At 44.5% G+C, this 7,995-nt stretch overlaps 1 pseudogene; it reads left to right on the top strand.

Annotated features, from left to right (window-relative positions):
- The first annotated feature begins 5,863 nt into the window (after window positions 1-5,863).
- Window positions 5,864-7,584, top strand: LOC102425410 (annotated as a pseudogene).
- Window positions 7,585-7,995: the final 411 nt, after the last annotated feature.

A 7,995-nucleotide genomic window follows, 5' to 3' on the forward strand; every position in this document is an offset into this window, starting at 1 on the left:
CTCTTCTGATTGGGTGATTTTGCTTCCTCATATTCCAAATGGTCTATTTGATTTTCAGAATTCTCTACTCTACTGTTGAATCCCTATAAATTATTCTTTATTTCAGTTAGTGTATGCTTAATTTCTAACTGGTCCTTTTTCATGTCTTTGACATTCTCATTAAGATCCTTGAAAGTTTCATTAAATCCCTTGAAGCTCTCACTAAGATCCTTGAGTAACCTTATAACCATTGTATTGTTTCTAGTAGTTTGCTTGCTACCATTTCTTTCATTTGTAACATGTTTCTTTGTCTCTACATTTTGGCTACTTCCCTGTGTTTGTTTCTATGTATTAGGTAGTGCTGCTATGTTTCCTGTAATTGGTAGAGTGGCCTTGTGTAATAGGTGTCCTGCAGGGCCCAGTGGCTCTGCCACCCAGTCATCTGAGCTGGGCCCTCTAAGCACACCCCTGTGTGGTCTGTGTACACTGTCCAGTTGTAGTTGAGCCTTGATTGCTGTTGGCATCACTGGGAGGAATTGACCCCCAGGCCAATTGGCTGTGAGGATCAGTTGTGACTACAGTGAAAGAGCTCCTGTACAGGAGACACCCCTATGGAGCAGGACTTGCTTCAGTGGGACTTCGGTGCTAACCAAGTCCGCCCTTGAGTGTTGCTCATGGATGTGGTATAGTTTTAATCTATCATGGTCTGAAGCTATCCACCAGGTTCACTGTCTCTAGGACCTCCTGGGAGGTGCAAAGTCAACCACTGCCTGTGCCCTGCCTGGGGCCACCCATTATGAGCTACAGAGTGATTTTCAGATGGCTGCTACTTCTGTTGGGCTTGGAGCTGTGCAGGAGAGGCCAAGCTGTGAACCTTGGAAAGCTGCTGCTAGTGATGGGTCTTAGGCCTTTTATTGATAGGTTTGGGTCAGGCTGACTCCAGCTGCTGCTTCTTTAAGAGATTTTAGGAAAATCTGAAGCCTGAGCCAGGACAGGGCATTCATATGAAAAAACTGCTACAAACAGCTTGGGTGGCGCTGCAAATTGGATGAGGAGGGGTCTCAGGGAATCACCAAGCAGAGCAAACAGTGTGAGCCATGCTGATGGAAACTCAGATATGGCTGCCAGACAGCTCTGCAATAGGGGAGGTCTTTGCACAGGAAGAATGACCCCTGTGAGCACCCCTGTCTGGGAGAAAGACGCCCCCAAGTTCCTGCCCTGATGCCAGACAGTCCAGTTCTTCCCCATATGTCCCTGGATCCCCCCAAAGCCACCACCTGGCACTGGAGCTTAGAGGAAGTGGGACCTTGTAAGTTCGTGCATGAGCTCTTTAAGAGAAACACCTGGGACTCCAGCGGCCTCTATGTCACTCAGCCAAATCCGCACTGGTTTTTACAGCCCAAAATTATGAGGACTTCTCTTCCCAGCTCTGGAACCCTGTGCTTGGGGTCCAGTGTGCAACTGGGACCCCTTGCTTTTCACAGGAGGCCTTGGAGATATCCCTCCTGATTTAAAAAAAATGCCACATGTGGGTGTTGGACCAGCCCGTTTCGTGCCTCTTCCCTTCCTACCAATCTTAATGTGCTTTCTTTACTTCTCTAGTTGTAAGACTTCCATTCAGTCAGATTTCAAGCGGTTCTGAATGATGGTTGTTCTGTATTTTAGTTATAATTTTTATGTGGTTGTGGGAGGCAGCGAGTACAGACATTTACCTACAGTGCCATCTTGTTTCCGCTCTATGTCTTCAGTCTTATTGCCACAAATCACTTTTGAAAAGTGTTTTTTTAAACAAGAGTTTCTTTCGCTTTAACTGAGAGAGTTCTAACTTCTTTAAGTCAATTAATCAGCAAGTGGGGCTGAAAAGTTATAAATAGAGAGCTATCAGGATAATGAGGACTGTTTCTGTGATGGCCACTAAGTGTTTAATAGCTTTAAGTTGAATCCTAAGTCAACTATTTCTATGAAACAGTCAACAATAGTACAGTTAACAAACAAAGAAACATATTCTATTAGTTACCATATAAAAACAGACAAAAGTAAAGTTGTCAGAGCTGCAGAACTTCCCTTATTAAAAATAAAGAAGAGAGCCCTGGCTGGTTTGGCTCAGTGGATAGTGCGTCAGCCTGTGGACTGAAGGGTGCCGGGTTCGATTCTGGTCGGGGGCACATGCCTACGTTGTGGGCTTGATCCCCGGTAGGGTACGTGCAGGAGGCAGCCAATCAATGATTCTCTCTCATCATTGATGTTTCTATCTCTCTTTCCCTCTCCCTTCCTCTCTGAAATCAATAAAGATATATATATTTTAAAAAATAATAAAATAAAGAAGAGAAAAATATTGAGAGGCAGGAGAAATAATGGATCCCTTTCAACAGGAATAAACCATTTAAAATGTTCTCTTGCCGAAACCGGTTTGGCTCAGTGGATAGAGCATCGGCCTGCGGACTGAGGGGTCCCGGGTTCGATTCCGGTCAAGGGCATGTACCTGGGTTGCGGGCACATCCCCAGTGGGAGATGTGCAGGAGGCAGCTGATCGATGTTTCTCTCTCATCGATGTTTCTAACTCTCTATCTCTTTCCCTTCCTCTCTGTAAAAAATCAATAAAATATATTTTTTAAAAAAAGAAAAAAAAGAAAATGTTCTCTTTGTTATTGACTCAGTTTCGTGTAAAATAAAGTAGGTGAACCAGGTAACTGCCTAGCTCCTTAGTAGCTCAAAAATTCTGTAGCTGTGATGTTAAAAAACATCAATAGTAATTCATAAATTTGTTAAAGTCCTGAACATATGACAAAGATTATTTCATATTGGACGTAACTGTCAAAAGTGCAGGTCTTGGGCCTTGGCCAGTTTGGCTCAGCAGGTTAGTGTCTGCCCTCAGACAGAAGGATCTTAGATTCGATTCCTGGCCAAGGGCATGTACCTCAGTTGTAGGTTCATCTCAGCCCCTGATGGGAGTCATGTGGGAGGCAACTAACTGACGTGTCTCTCTCACATTGATGTTTCTCTCTCACATCAATGTTCCTCTCTCTTTCCCCCCTCCTCTCCATCCCTTCCCCTCTCTCTAAAAAAAATCAATGGAAAAAAATCTCCTCAGGTGAGGATTAAAAAAAAAAAGTGCAGGTCTCCAGATGGGTGGAGGAACCAAGATAATGGCGTAGGTAAATGTGGTACTCACATTCTTCCACAACCACATCAAAATTACAAATAAAATAGAGAAGAACTATTATTCATAACCACCTGAAATCTGGCTGAATCGAAGCCCTACAACTAGAGAATGAAAGAAGAAACCATATTGAGACTGATAGGAGGGTTGGAGGTGTGGGATGGCTTGTCTGAAATCCACATGTGGCATGTTTTTATTTTATTTTTTTTTTTAAATATATTTTTATTGATTTTTCACAGAGATGAAAGGAGAGAGATAGAGAGAGTTAGAAACATCGATGACAGAGAAACATCGATCAGCTGCCTCCTGCACATCCCCCACCGGGGACGTGCCCGCAACCCAGGTACATGCCCTTGACCGGAATCGAACCCGGGACCTCTCAGTCCGCAGGCTGACGCTCTATCCACTGAGCCAAACCGGTTTCGGCAACACATGTGGCATGTTTTTAATTGGGAGGGATACATTGGCTGAGGAGCGAGGAGTCACAGCCCCACACCAGAACTGTCAGCCCAGGGTTCCAGTGCCAGGGCTGTAAAAACCAGTGGACATATGTAATACCTTATTTAATAAATAAATATAAAAAATAAATAAAAACAGCAAGGAAAGTATATTAAAAATAATAATAATAAAATAAAAAATAAAAACCAGTGGGGATTGTGGCTGAGGGACATGGAGGCAACTGGAGACTCAGGCAGTTCCTCTTAAAGGGCCCATGTGTTGACTTACTTGAACTCACTCCCACTGATCTTCAGTTCTGGGGCAACAGCTTAAAAGGATCCAGGGACATATAGGAAGGAACTAAATTGTCTGACATCAGGGAAAGAACTAGGGGCAAGTTTCTCCCAGACAAAAGTGGTGGCAGAGGTCATTATTCCTATGCTGAAACTCCACACACACACACGCAGAGCTGACTGACCGGTGCCATATTTGAGTCTCCATCAACCTGGCACACACTGTTTCCCCTGGTGATTCCCTGAGATCCCACCCCACCCAATTTGCAGCCCCACACAAGCTGTTTGCAGTGGGTTTTCCATATGAATGGCCTGTCCTGGCTCAGCCTTCAGATTTTCCTAAAATCTCTCAAAAATAAGTAGAAGGTGTCTTCAGCATGCCCCATACCTCTCAATAAGTGGCCCCAGATCTGGCACTAGTAATAGCTTGCCAAGGTTCACAGTTTGGCCTCTCTTGCACACCTCCAAGCCCAGCAGAAGTAGAAGCCATCTGAAAATCACTCTGTAGCTCATAACAGGTGGCCCCAGGCAGGGCATAAGCAGTGGCTGACTTTGCATCTCCCAGGAAGCCCCAGAGACAGTGCACCTGGTGGATAGCTTCAGACCACAACATCTACCACATTTATGACCAACACACTCGTGGGACAGACTTGGTGAGCACCAAAGCCCAACTAAAGCAAGTCCTGCTCCTTAGGGGTGTCTCCTGTACAGGAACTCTTTTACTGTAGTCACAGCTGATCCTCACAGCCAATTGGCCTGGGGGTCAATTCCTCCCAGTGATGCCAAGAGCAATCAAGGCTCAACTACAACAGGACAGTGCACACAGACCACACAGGGGCACACTTAGAATGCCCAGCTCAAATGACTGGGGAGGCGGAGCCACTGGGCCCTGCAGGACACCTATTACACAGGGCCACTCTACCAATTCTAGGAGACATAGCAGCTGTACCTAATGCATTGAAACAAACACAGGGAAGCAGCCAAAATGTGGAGACAAAGAAACATGTCACAAATGAAAGAACAGAAGGACTCTCCAAAAAAAGAACTAAATGAAATGGATGCAAGCAAACTACTAGATGGAGAGTTCAAAACAATGGTTATGAGGATGTTCAAGAACTTAATAACAGCTTCAAGGAACTTAGTGAGAATATCAAGGAATTTCAAGGAACTTAGTGAGAACCTTAAAGACATGCAAAAGGACCAGTCAGAAATGAATGATTCATGAACTCAAATTAAAAATAATTTACAGGGAATCAACAGTAGAGTGGAAAATGCTGAGAATCAAATTAGCAAATTGGAATATGAGTAAGGGGAAAATCTAATCATAAAAGCAAAAAGAATTTAAAAATATGAAGATAGTGTAAGGAGCCTCTGGTACAACTTCAAGCATACCAACATTCACATCATGGGGGTGCCAGAAGGTTAAGAGAGGGAGCAAGAAATTAAAAACCTATTTAAATAAATAATGACTGAAAACTTCCCCTACCTGGTGAAAGAAATAGACTTACTCAAAGAGGATCACATCAAGACACATCATAATTAAAGGTTAAAGAGACAGAGAGAATCTTAAAAGCAGCAAGAGAAAAGCAGTTAGTTACCTACAAGGGAGTGCCCATACAATTATCAGCTTATTTCTGAACAGAAAGTTTGCAGGTCAGAAGGGAGGGGCAAGAAATATTCAAAGTGGTGAAAAGCAAAAACTTACAACCAAGATTACTCTACCTAGTAACGCTATCATTTGGAATTGAAGGTCAGATAGATAAATTGCTTCACAGACAAGAAAAAGCTAAAGGAATTCATCACCACCAAACACCAGTATTATATGAAATGTTGAAGGGTTTTCTAGAAGAAGGAGAAGAAGGAGAAGGAGGAGGAGGAGGAGGAGGAGGAGGAGGAAATAAAAATCTGAGCAATAGGAGGCATGCTGGGAACTGCACTTCCTCCTAGGAGCTTCCAGAAAAACCATAGGGCTCTCGGTCAGGGCCGCTGCCCCCAAGGAACCGACAGGATGGCTGAGGGCAAGGCTGGTGGTGCTGCTGGCCTCTTTGCCAAGCAGGTACAGAAGAAGCTCAGCAGGGCCCTGGAGAAGGTACTGTAGAAGTTGGGGAAAACTGTGGAAACCAAAGATGAACGGTTTGAACAATGCGCCAACAACTTTTACCATCAACAGGCAGAGGGCCTCGAACTATACAAGGAGCTGAAGAACTTCCTTAGTGCAAAGTGACGCATGAAAGCTCAAAGAGAGTGTCAGAAACCCTGCAGGAGATCTATAGCAGTGAGCGGAACAGTCTTGAGGAGCTGAAGGCCATTGTAGGAAATAATGATCTTCTTTGAGAAGACTATGAAGAGAAACTAGCTGACCAGGACTTGAGGACCGTGGAAAACTATGTGGCCCAGTTTGGTGAGATTAAGGAAAGAATCACCAAGCGGGGTCAGAAACTCATGGACTATGACAGTGCCTGACACCACCTGGAGGTGGTGCAGAATGCCAAGAAGAAAGATGAGGTCAAGGTTGCCAAGGCAGATGAAGAGTTCAACAAGGCCCACCTTGTGTTTGAAGATCTGAACCAGGAACTAATAGAGGAGCTACCTGTTCTTTATAATAGCCATATAGGCTGTTCTGTGACCATCTTTCAAAACATTTCCAACTTGAAGGAAATGTCTTCTACAGGGAAATGAGCAAGCTGAACCACAATCTCTATGAAGTGATGAGCAAACTGGAGAAGCAACATTCCAACAAAGTCTTTGTAGTGAAGGGACTATCAAGCAGCAGCAGACACTCTTCAGTCATCTCTTCCCCAGTTCAAACATCTACAGTCTCTAGCCCTCCTACCTCACCTACCAGTCCCTCTACACTTTCCTTGATAAGTGAGAGGGACTCCATCTCAGCAAGTGAAGAAGAGCTAACATCAGATCCAGCTCAGAGAGAAGATAACTCTGAGATTAAAGAAGAGCCATTAAAAGAAAAGGAAATAAACAAAGAGGCTGAAGCAAACTCCTCTGAGGGAAGAGCCTCTACCAGCCTGCAATGGCCCTACCCAAGCCCAGCCCTCTACTCCCCAGCCCACTGAGGGTGGTGAGTCCCAGGAGGAAGTTTTCCCTGGTTCCCCAGCTCCATCCCCAGGCAGAGCCCTAATTCCTTCAGAACAGCCTGCATCTCTCCCAGAAGTTGTCCTCTGAACCCAAACCTCAAGTGAAGGGTCTTAACAACCAAAGAAGAGAGCCCCTGTCTAGAGGACCTCAGCAGCCTTTAATAGGCCTCCTCCACCCAGAGCTACTCCCAGCTCTAGGATCTCCTCAGGGAACATACCCTCCAGTCCTACAGCCTCTGAACATGGTTCACCCACCAGCCCTAGGGTCTCCTTGGAGGCTGGGACTCCAAGTCTTAGTTCCAGGGCCACGTTGGAGGTTTCTCTTGATCCACAGCCACCACAGAAGCCAGCAAGAACTTCTGAGGACAGAGAAAAGGAAAACACCGACAATCTGAACCCAGATCTTTGTACTTCCCCCACCTCGATGATCCCTCAGGTCTTTTCAGAATCTGACAAGGAAAGTAAGATGGAAGACAAAGAAGAGAACAATAAGCTTATATTGACTGACTCCCCTGAGAGCCAAGGTCTCCAGCTTCATGCCTCTGTGGTTCCAGAAGACAGCAACATCACAACACCTGAGCTTCAAGAAGAGGTATCTACAATTCAAAGTGCACAACTCTGAAGAGTAACTGCCAAGACCACCCACATATATACAGCTCCCAGAGAAACTCTTCAGCTAGAGGGTACATAAGTCACAGGGACTTAAGGTCTAACATTCATTTCTAGATTCTCAATGTGGATGCTGGTTGTCTCTGAAGACCTAGCATTAATGGAGGCTGAGGAGTAGACTTAGAGGAGGGAGGGGGGCAGGCAGGTTTGGGAGAAGAGGTTGTTAGACTCAGGGAATATTTAATTCAGATTTTAGCATTGTTAGAATAATAAGACTTTATATATTAAATAAAGTGAAGCTAAAATGACTATTACAAGCAAAAGCATCTATAGATGCATATATACAGCCACACATACTCATAGAACAGGAAACAAATCTTTGATTTACCACTCATTTTTCAAGACTTAAAGCCAAAAGAAAATA

This window comes from Myotis lucifugus, unplaced genomic scaffold (genome assembly GCF_000147115.1).
Source record: "Myotis lucifugus unplaced genomic scaffold, Myoluc2.0 scaffold_29, whole genome shotgun sequence".
Lineage (NCBI taxonomy): Eukaryota > Metazoa > Chordata > Mammalia > Chiroptera > Vespertilionidae > Myotis > Myotis lucifugus.